The sequence below is a fragment of the Silurus aristotelis genome (genome assembly GCF_946808225.1).
Source record: "Silurus aristotelis genome assembly, chromosome: 15".
NCBI classification, from domain to species: domain Eukaryota; kingdom Metazoa; phylum Chordata; class Actinopteri; order Siluriformes; family Siluridae; genus Silurus; species Silurus aristotelis.
Genome location: NC_139588.1, coordinates 24,574,280 through 24,585,830, shown reverse-complemented (window position 1 = coordinate 24,585,830; position 11,551 = coordinate 24,574,280). Strand labels below are relative to the sequence as shown.

General features: G+C 42.4%; 1 protein-coding gene and 1 long non-coding RNA gene across 4 annotated transcripts in view; one reads left to right on the top strand and one right to left on the bottom strand.

Moving 5' to 3' along the window:
• The window catches only part of LOC310737991, a 41,954-nt gene extending 34,681 nt beyond the window's left edge, over positions 1-7,273 (top strand). The window contains exons 1-6 of one of the 3 annotated variants that reach the window (XR_014536932.1): positions 2,246-2,426; positions 2,567-2,668; positions 3,699-3,831; positions 3,992-4,084; positions 4,162-4,279; positions 5,836-7,273. This is a non-coding gene — a long non-coding RNA (uncharacterized lncRNA). The other 2 variants (XR_014536933.1, XR_014536934.1) reach the window with 2 other exon arrangements.
• LOC310737887 (NLR family CARD domain-containing protein 3-like) overlaps positions 1-11,551 on the bottom strand; it is a 135,579-nt gene that overhangs the window by 69,807 nt on the left and 54,221 nt on the right. The window contains exon 10 of the transcript XR_014536914.1: positions 11,296-11,490. The gene's annotated coding sequence lies outside the window, so the exon portion shown is untranslated. The remainder of the gene's footprint in view (positions 1-11,295; positions 11,491-11,551) is intronic.

The following is an 11,551-nucleotide window of genomic DNA, read 5'->3' as shown; positions in this document are numbered from 1 at the left end:
TTTTTATGGAAGGTTGCAATTTTTTGTATAGTGTGGGTGTGGAGCATTGTTGTGGGAGACTGGAGCCATGGGGGTGGCAATAGGAATCTCATCTAGGGTGCCAAAAAGGCTAGAAACGGCTCTGCTGGCAGGTTTGTTATGTGGTCAGAAATTGGCAAACAACAAATAAAGTCAAACGTTGACTGACATTTCTAAATGAAGAACACATTTGCTGAGCACTACCCAGCCAGAGATGAACGGAAAAGAACCAATTTAGAAGTGCTACAGAAAGCTGAGTAGAGCAAATTTAACCTTATACAGTGGATAAAGTCTCCAAACTCAACAACAGTTCAAGTTTTGCGGCAAAGCAGGCGTTAATAACGTGCGGAAAGTCGTTCACAGATGGAGTTTATATGAATGTATAAAGAAGAATTGTTCATTAAAGTTTCAGAGCATCTATTCTCAGATTAAAAAAATAAAAGTGAAATTGTTCAGAAAATTATAGAGATTTGCTTCTTTTTGATGTGAAAATAATGAGGAATCAAGCGCTGGGTTCTTTATTGTGAAATGAACAGGAACTGAAACTTATTGTTGACAAAACTTTCCAAAGTAATTCTTAATTTAAATTCAAAGAAAAGCCAAAACAAGAGTTCACTGGTAAACATAAAAGTATAACTTAAGCAGTGCGACACCACTCTCCTATTCCGTCAACCTGTCCATCACCACTGCAAACAGGAAAGGGCTCAGGGCCGATCCTTGATTCAGTTCCACTTCCATCTTGTAACAGTCTGTGGTTCCTACTCACACTTTACAGTTGTTACACTGTTCTCATACATGTCCTGCACCACCCAAACATACTTTTCTGACACACCAGACTTCCTCATACAATACCACAACTCCTCTCTCCACCCTGTAGTACGCTTTCTCTAAATCCACAAACACACAATGCAACTCTCCCTTATTCTTAAAGTACCAGCACACTCCTTCTCCATACCTCAGGCATCCTCTCACCTTCCAAAATCTTGTTAAACAACCTTGTTAAAAACTCCACTGCATCTCTCCTAAACATCTCCATGCTTCTACCGGTATGTCATCTGGTCCAACAGACTTTCCACTCTTCATCCTCTTAATCTCTGCTCTCACTTCCTCCCTACTAATCCTATCCACTTCCTGCTTCACCATCTCCACACCATCCAACCTTCTCTTTCTCATTTTCCTCATTCATCAGCTGCTCAAAATACTCCCTCCATCTACTCAACACACTCTTCTCACTAGTCAACACATTTCCATCTCCATCCTTTATTGCTCTAACTTGCAGCACATTTTTCCCAGCTCGCTTCCTCTGCCTGGCCAATCACTACAAATATTTTTCACCACTGCCATTTCATACTTTTAGCAAAATCTACCACCATCTGCCCTTCTACATTCCTCTCCTTAAAGCCATACCTTCTAATCACCTCCTCATCACCTCTGTTCCCTTCACCTACATGCCCAATAAAGTCTGCCCCAATCACCAATCTTTCATTCCTAGGTTCACCTTCTACCACTTCATCCAACTCACTCCAGAAGTTTTCCTTCTCCTCCACCACGCAACCCACTTGTGGAGCATAAGCACTTATGACATTTATCATCACCCCTTCAACTTCCAGCTTCACGATCACCACCCCATCAGAAACTCTCTTCCTTTAGAAGAGTACAGTATGATAGAACAGATAGAAAATCTCCAATGTTCCTGCTCTTACTCCCTTTCCACTTGGTCTCCTGAACACACAACATATCTACCTTTCTCCTCTCCATCATATCAGCTCCCTCTTTCCCTTTACCAGTCATAGTACCAACATTTAAAGTACCAACTTGTAATTTTAGCTAATTTCTATTGTTTCCTCAGCTTTAACCTGCAACAATAGGGAGCGGTTATTTTATTTAGATCTTCTCAAAACCACCCGTGAATTTCCACACTTGACTGAAATGAGCAAACCCTGCTGAGAAACATGAAAACCTCCGTGTGATAAGCAGATCAGTGTATGACTTTATGTGAGTAACAGATTCCTCCAGCAGGTGGCGCTTTACAATGAACACTACTTTAAAACCACAACAGATGAAGAGGAGCTGCAGGACTTTTCCCCTATTTCTGAGTGGATTTTCGTTTAGATATAATCATCTTCAGTAGAAAAATCCTTCATAAAACATATTTATATAAAACCAGAAACTTTTTATTGTTTATTTGACTGCGTTTCTCTTTAATCCCTGAGGTAAATTCAACCAGCTGAGCTGTTGTAGTTTGTGGCTGAATCCCGAATCCCTCCTTCCTCCCTTCGAAGTGCACTACATGACGGGAGAGATAGAGTGGTGTAGTCACCCTGTGTAGTTCACTACCTAGTGAAAGAGGAGAGATTTGGGATTGGGTCTCAGTAACCCTGGTGGAGCTGTTAACCCGTAAACACAGGGTATTTTATAAACTGGATTTATTTACTGATTTACTTTACACCTTACTACAGTTTTATTTAATAGATACTATTAGGATATTTTATCTAATTAAAGCATGTGATGTTTCATTTACATTTTCATCCTGATGTGTGATTTGAAGCTCCTTTTGTAGAACATTTATGACCTTCTAATGGAGTCAGCAGTGGTCCAACCATGTTCCTGCAGAGAAGCTCCACATACTCCTGCTGCTGCTGTCTCACAGGTAACACTTTCTACCTACACTGTATGCACACCAGTTTGTGGACACGTGATCATTAGATTGCTAATGTGTCTCTTCAACCTCTCACTCTGCAATTAGTCTACATTCACTCTGATAATGAGCTCCACACTTCTGGGAAGATGTTTTACTAGATTTTGTGGAGATTCATTCAGCTACAAGGGTGTTAGTAAAGTCAGGTACTGATGTAGGTGAGAAGGTGAGGAGGTTCCTGGGGTGCAGTCAGTGTTCACATTCATCCCAAAGGTGTTCATTATGGTTGGAGCTCTATAGCAGGAGATCTTCCACTCCAACCCATGGAAAGCAGATCTTCTTGTAGCTGGCTTTGTGCACAGGGGCATTGTTATGCTGGAACAGGTTTGGGTCTTCTAGTTTCATGCTACTGCAACTAAAGAAATCCTAAACTATTGTGTGCCTCCAACTTTGTTGTAACAGTCTGGAGAAGATCCACATATGTCTGTAAAAGTCACGTGTCCCAATACTTTTTTACAGAGTTGATTTTTATTCTGTGTAAATGTTCCTGAAGATCTAAACAATTATGACCTTCTTTATTTCTTAATGAAGTGACTGGCTAGATCAGTTTGTAGAACATGAAAATCAGGGTCTGGGTTCAAGCCTCAGTGAAAACTCTGATGGATGTTCTCTTACAGTAATGATGAATATCGATGTGTTGTAGTGATCAGTGTGATGAAATATTGAATGCTGACAATAAAAGTGAATAAAAACGACCTTGTTTTTGTTTCATCTTATTGGTAGCTTCACTTCTTCTCACAGTTATGACTTGTGTCTTCAGGGAATCTTATAAATAAATGCAAAGTGTCATTTTTTTATTTACACTTTTTGAGATTTTTACACACTTTTGAGATTTCCTCAGACAGAATGACCAGAATTAAGTCTTGATTTTAGATTAGATTAGATTCAACTTTATTGTCATTGTGCAGGGTACATCTACAGAGCCAATGAAATGCAGTTTCAAATGAAATCTTCTGTGCTGATTAATTATTACTCTGCCTAGGCTTGTAGTGATGCACAGCCTGAAACCTCTGCAGATACAGATGGAGGAACATCATGCTCTATGTGTCTCATCAATCATGTGGACCAACATAAACAAATAAAGAAGGAAGAACCTGAGGATGAAGGCTACATCTGTAAGTCAGAAGGACATACAGTCCATTGTCACTGCTTATCCTGGTCATGATGATGGTGGATTCAAAGCTTTTCCTGGCAACACGTCTCCAAATCACTGACTTCCAGCTTGGGTGTGTTTTGTATGATTTTTACTGTACAATTTTAAATGTGAAATTTCAGGTGAAGCAACACCAGACCCTGTGGGACACATCACCCCTGTGGAAGAACAGAATTATGTTAAAAAGGAAGAATCTGAAAATGAAGACTATCTCTGTAAGACAGTATGGTGCATTCCTCTTTCTGTTCTTCAGAGGTTTACTTGACTTTAAATGTACTTGGTGGAATTTCAGGTGGAGAAACATCAGGCTCTGTGGACACTGTAGACCAACTGAGAGGATTTCATGTCAAGCTTGTAAAAAAAAGAAGAGTATGAAGATGAAGACTTTCCCTGTAAAAAAACAGAGTGGGGTTAAGTATCAGTGACACTGTTACACTTCTATTCTTTTTATTTCTTTATATCTCATTGTAAAGAGAAGTGAGGCTTCTCATCATGTTGTGTTGTCAGCAAACTTGATAATAGGGGTGGTTGCTCAGTGGTTAATGCTCTTTGTTACTGATTGGAAGGTCAGGGGTTCAAGCCCTGGTAACTCCAGGCTGCCACTCTTGGGGCCCCTGAGAAAGGCCCTTATTCCTGTGTGCTCCAAGTGTGCTGAATTATAGCGGACCATGCACTCTGACCCCAGCTTCCTAACATCGCTAGGGTATCTGAAGAAAGGATTTCACTGTCAAGTACATGTGACAAGCATAAAGCATCTTTTTTTTTCTTTTCCTTTCAATGGTGGTCAAGTAGTAGTGGCCACATATTAATAAATTTACAGTGAGTACAGCCGGGGGCTGAGGGCACAATCCCAGGGGGGCTTTCAATGCTGAGGGATGTCTGCCCATCAATTCTGCTTGGAGTCATGGAAATTTCAGTAAGTCCTGGGTGTCAGGATCTGAGACTCAAGTTTTCTTTACCTACTTTACTGCTTTGCATGGGTTGTGGAATGCAGCCTTGTACTCACTGATGTTCTCTGTGGTGAGCCCCACATTATAGCCATTGCTGTTAGGGCTTGGACCATTGGAAGGCGGGTTGGTACTGATGATGTGCCCTGCCTGCATTACTACACTACAGATTACAAGTCTGGTTGGTGACTGAATAGTATGGACTTGATGGTAGCCATGTAGAATTGGCACAGAAGCTTCTTTGGCCTATTGTGCTTTTCTCAGCTGGCAAAAAATGTTGTTCCGAGTCCTTGCATGGAAGGAACTTGAACAAACTAGTGCCGAACACAGTGCAACCTTGGATCATTAGAGCAAGCAGATAAACACTGTCTTTTTTTAAATGTCTATTTTTCAGTGTCTTGCTATTGTTAAACTGCAGGTGGTTTTCGATTGCACTAGAGGGAGGCTTGGTCCACACATTATTGTCCTGAATGAGACCAGAGACTGAGGGGTCAACAGCTTTTTTGAATCTTGTACCATTGCTCAACAAAAGTTATTTGTGTAAAATGAGAAGAGCAGAGAGGTGAGCATACACCCCTGAGGTCTCAGGAGATGAAGGTTGTTGGCTTTGGCTTAAAGAACTGGCAGAATTTTTGGTGAAGGAGGTTTAGAGAGGATTCACGCATGGGTTCCCATGGACATGAGGTGCGCCATGGTGCTTTCGTCTTTGGTAAAGAGTTGCAGGACTTTTGGAGAATGTGTTTTATCTTCTCAAATAGTAATTTATCTGTTCTGACCTATTTGGTCAATGTGTTTCTATTTTTAAGACACATTTGATCCTGTACCTGGCCTTCACCATTTATAATCTGATTAAGCATGACACATGTTAATGCAAGGAGTGAATGGGACTATTATCCACCTGGTCTTCCAGTGATCCATAACAGCTTTAATGCCTTCTTCTCATCTGTGCTGGATGTTTGATCTTGTAGTTTAGAGTGCATAGACCCTCCATTGTAATACATTTTATTTCACTCCTTCAGAAAAAGACGATATCCAGCTACCAGTCTTCTCCTGCTTCTGGTGTTCACTTTCTTTTACATCTCAACAGTGCCTTCACAAGCACATCACAAGCTGCCACTCCAAAGAATATGAGAGACTGATAAATTCAGGAGAGAATCATCAGAATGTTGTGCCATCAAGAAGCCCCAATATTGAGCAAGATATCTACCAGTGCTCGCATTTTGAGAAGAGCCAGCGCATTTACACACAGGAGAAACTCCATCACTGCTCAGAGTGTGGGAAGAGTTTTAAGCGAAAAGGTCACCTCCGGACTCACCAGCGAGTTCACACAGAAGAGAAGTCATATCACTGCTCAGAGTGTGGGAAGAGTTTTGGTCATCCCAGTAATCTGAAACAACACCAACGCGTTCATTCACTAAAGAAACTTCATCACTGCTCAGAGTGTGGAAAGAGATTTAAGCGAAAAAGTCACCTTCAGACTCACCAGCACATTCACACAGGAAAGAAGCCGTATCACTGCTCACTGTGTGGGAAGGGTTTTAATTGCCAGAGAAATTTCAAAGTTCATCAGGTTACTCACACTGGAAAAAAGCCTCATCACTGCTCCCAGTGTGGAATGACTTTTGCCCATCACAGCAGTCTCCAACGACACCAACGCATTCACACAGGAGAAAAGCCTTTTCAATGTTCAGAGTGTAGGAAGAGTTATATTCGAAAAAGCGATCTCAAGGCTCACCAACGCATTCACACAGGAGAGAAACCATACCACTGCTCAGACTGGGGAAAATCTTTTGGCCAACGCAATAGTTTCACACGGCACTAAAACGTTCACGTAGTAGATGAACTGTTTCAGTGCTCACAGTGTGGGAAGAGTTTTAATTGCCAGAGAAATTTAAAATTGCACCAGGGCACTCACACAAAAGAAAAGCCTTATCAGTGCTTACAGTGTCGGAAAACTTTTGCCCATCACAGTAGTCTCCAACGACACCGACGCCTTCACACCGGGAAAAAATCCCTTTCGCTAATCTGAGTGTGGGAAGAGCTTTATTCAACAAAGTGATCTCCAGATTCACCAACGCATTCACACAGGAGAGAAACCGTATCACTGCTTCCACTGTGAGAAGAGTTTCGTCCAGAGGAGTAATCTTGAACAGCACCAACGCATTCATACAGAAGAGAATCATTTGTGTGCGAAGAGTTTTATTCAATTAATCCAGATTTACCAGGTCATTCACACTGGAGAGGTTTTTGACCTTAGGATCATGTCATTAGAAACTGTGAAGTCTGCATTCCAGAAGTTTAAACTTGTCAAATTAAACAACTACTTCTTCTTTCAGCTGCTCCCATTAGGGGTTGCCACAGCGGATCATCCATCACCATACCACCCTGTCCTCTAAATCTGCCTCTTTTACACCAACTACCTGCATGTCTTTTCTCACCACATCCATAAACCTCCTCCTTGGCCTTCCTAGTTTCGTAGTGGCTCCATCCTCAGCATTCTTCTACCAATATAACTCATGTCCTTCCTCTGCACATGTCCAAACCATCTCAATCCCGCCTTCCTCACCTTGTCTCCAAAACATCCTACATGGGCTGTCCCTCTAATAAACTCATTTCTAATCCTGTCCATCCTCGTCACTCCCTACGAAAACCCCAGCATCTTTAGCTCTGCTACCTCCAGCTTCGCCTCCTGTCTTTTACTCAATGCCACTGTCTCTAATCCATACAACATCTCAGGTCTCACCACAGTCCTATAAACTTTTCCTTTCATTCTTGCAGATACCCTACTATCACAAATCACTCCTGCTATCACTCTTCTCCACCCACTCCACCCTGCCTGCACTCTTTTCTTCACTTCTCTAACACACTCTCCATTACTTTGCACTGTTGACCCCAGGTACCCGAACTCCTCCACCTTCTCCACCTCTTCTCTCTGTAACCGCACCCCTCCACTGCCCTCCCTCTCATTCACACACATGTACTCTGTCTTACTCCCACTGACTTTCATTCCCCTTCTCTCCAGCTTGTACCGCCACCTCTCCAGGCTCTTCTCCACCTGCTCACTACTCTCACCACAAATCACAATATCATCTGCAAACATCATAGTCCAGGGAGACTCCTGTCTGACCTCGTCCGTCAACCTGTCCATCACCACTGCAAACAGGAAAGGGCTCAGGGCCGATCCTTGATGCAGTCCAACCTTCACGCTGAACCAGTCTGTCTTTCCTACTGCACACTTCACTGCTGTCACACTGTCCTCATACATGTCCTGCACCACCCTCACATACTTCTCTGACACACCAGACTTCCTCATACAATACCACAACTCCTCTCTCCACCCTGTCGTACGCTTTCTCTAAATCCACAAAAACACAATGCAATTCCTTCTGTCCTTCTCTATACTTCTCCATTAACATCCTCAAAGCAAATAAGGCATCTGTGGTGCTCTTCCTCGGCATAAAACCATACTGTTGCTCACAGATGGTCACCTCTTTTCTCAGCCTGGCTTCCACTATTCTTTCCCATAACTTCATGGTGTGACTGATCAACTTAATTCCCCTGTAGTTACTGCAGGTCTGCACATCTCCCTTATGCTTAAAGACCGGTACCAGCAAACTCCTTCTCCATTCCTCAGGCATCCTCTCACCTTCCAGAATCTTGTTAAACAATCTGGTTAAAAACTCCACTGCCATCTCTTTTAAACATCTCCACGCTTCTACCGGTATGTCATCTGGTAGAACCGACTTTCCACTCTTCATCCTCTTAATCGCTGCTCTCAGTTCCTCCTTACTAATCCTATCCACATCTTGCTTCACTAACTCCACATCATCCAACCTTCTACCTTATTGATTTTCCTCATTCATCAGCTGCTCAAATTACTTCCTCCACCTTCTCAACACACTCTCCTCACTAGTCAACACATTTTTATCTCCATCCTTTATTGCTTTAACTTGCAGTACATCCTTCCCAGCTCGGTCCCTCTGTCTGGCCAATCGGTATAAATCCTTTTCTCCTCCCTCACTGTCCAACCTCTCATACAACTCCTCATATGCCTTTTCCTTGGCTTTCGCCACATCCCTCTTAACCTGCTGCTGCATCTCCTTGTTCTCCTGCCTACTTTTCTCATCACTCTGTCGATCCCACTTTTGTTTTGCCAACCTCTTTCCGATTATGCTCTCCTGCACTTCATCATTCCACCGCCACGTCTCTTTGCCTTCCTTTCTATTTCCAGATGTCACACCAAGTACTTTTCTAGCTGCCATCCTCATCACTCCTGCAGTAGTGCCCAATCATCCAGCACCTCCTCACCACCACCGAGCCCCTGTCTTACCTCTTTCCTAAACCTCACACTACACTCTTCCTCCTTCAGCTTCCACCATTTTATTCTTCTTTCAGTCCTCACTCTCCTCCTCTTCTTCTTCGCCTCCAAAACCATCCTACAGACCACCATCCGATGCTGTCTAGCTACACTGTCCCCCGCTAACACCGTACAGCACCGTACACCGTCTCCAATCTTCTTCAGATTGCATCTCCTGCATAGAACATAGTCCACCTGTGTGCACCTTCCTCCACACTTATAGGTCACCCTTTGATCCTCCTTCTTCTTAAAATAAGTGTTCACCACTGCCATTTCCATCCTTTTAGCAAAATCCACCACCATCTGCCCTTCTACATTCCTCTCCTTAAGGCCATACCTACCATCACCTCCTCATCACCTCTGTTCCCTTTACCTACATGCCCATTAAAGTCTGCCCCAATCACCAATCGTTCTTCCCTAGGTACACCATCTACCACTTCATCTAATTCACACTAGAATCTTTCCTTCTCCTCCATCTCACAGCCGACTTGTGGAGCATAGGCACTGATGACGTTTATCATCATCCCTTCAACTTCAAGCTTCACTTTCATCTCCCTATCAGAAACTCTCTTCACCTCCACTACACTCTTACTGTACTCTTCCTTCAGAATCCCCCTACACCATTTCTCTTTCCATCCACACCATGATAGAACAGTTTAAACCCACCTCCAATGCTCCTACTCTTACTCCCTTTCCACTTGGTCTCCTGAACACACAACATATCTACCTTTCTCGTCTCCATCATATCAGCTCCCTCTCTCCCTTTACCCGTCATAGTACCAACATTTAAAGTACCAACCCGAACCTCCACTCTCCTCCACTTCTTCTTTTCCTGCTGTCTCTGTAGACGTCTTCCTCCTCTCCTTCTCCTCCTTCGGCCAACAGTAGCCCAAATTCCACCGGTACCCTGTCGGCTAACGATACCTGTGGTGGTCGTTGGTAACCCGGGCCTCGACCGATCCGGTATGAAATTCTCATTTGTGATCCGCATATTCGATTTGGCACATGTTTTACACTGGATGCCCTTCCTAACGCAACCCTCCCCATTTACCCGGGCTTGGGACCGGCACTAAGAGTACACTGGCTTGTGCCTCCCTAATGGCTGGGTTAAATCTGTCAAATGAAACAATTGTGTTAAATAAATAAGTTCAATGCACACAGACTGAAGTAGTTTAAGTCTTTTGTTTTCTTTTAATTGTGATGATTTTGGCTTACATTTAACAAAAACCCACCAATTCACTATCTCAAAAAATTAGAATACTTCATAAGACCCAGTGGCGGGCCGTGTATTTGGTACCTGGGCCTTCAGTGGGGACTTACCTGACTTAAACTCTTAATCCACCTCTTAATCCCACCACTATCATGTCGCAATTATAGATACCATCAATACAAAAATGCAATATAACAACACATGGCATTACAGAGAGACATTTCACATATGGAGGTGAAAACCATTTTACTAAAACAACAAACCCAGTTAAGACTCCAAACCTCTACACTACAACCACAACTGTGCACCTATAACATCTGGAGCAGTTCAGTATCAATATTTGTCTAATAACATGACAAAAACATAAAAATGTAAATAAAACACAAATTGAAATTGACAGCACTTTAATCCAATGCCATCATAAAGATACAGACAACAGAGAGCGAGTAGGTGTGTTCTACTTCAAGTGGCACTACGCTGCTGATATATGGTATGACGTCAGCGTGGAAAATTTTAAATGCACCCGAATTGCTAATGCACAGCATATGTTATAATCTGATGGGTTCCCCTTTTGAGTCTGGTTCCTCTCAAGGCTCCTTCCTCATAACATCTAAGGGAGTTTTTCTTTGCTATGGTCTTCCCAGGCTGCTCATAAGGGATAAATACACATCATTGACTTTAAATCTTATCTCCTGTAAAGCTGCTTTGAGACAATATCTGTTGTGAAAAGCGCTATAGAAATAAACTTCACCTTGGTTCATAGTGTGGTTCACCCAGGGTGTGATTCAAGCTAGAACTGCCATTGCCTGTTAGTGGTATACTTATCACCAACATACAGTTCAGTGTCAGTTCAACAGAAAGCATTTAGAGAGGAATAAATAATGGAAGGAACTCTTGACTCGAACTCACCACAACACCAAAATGATAATAGAAACATTATAGCCATAACAAATCAAAGTACATTGCCTACTTAAATTATGTGAAGGCACATACTTTTATACTTTTACTAAAGTCAAAGTTTTATAGGAGCACTTTTACTGAAGTCATAATTTACTGAGTGAATCTCTACTTTAGCTCAAGTTTCTGCTTCATGTACTTCATCCACCACTGCTTAGGAGGTCATTCAGCAATCAATTTTCTGCATAAGTAGAATCCATATATTCATTAT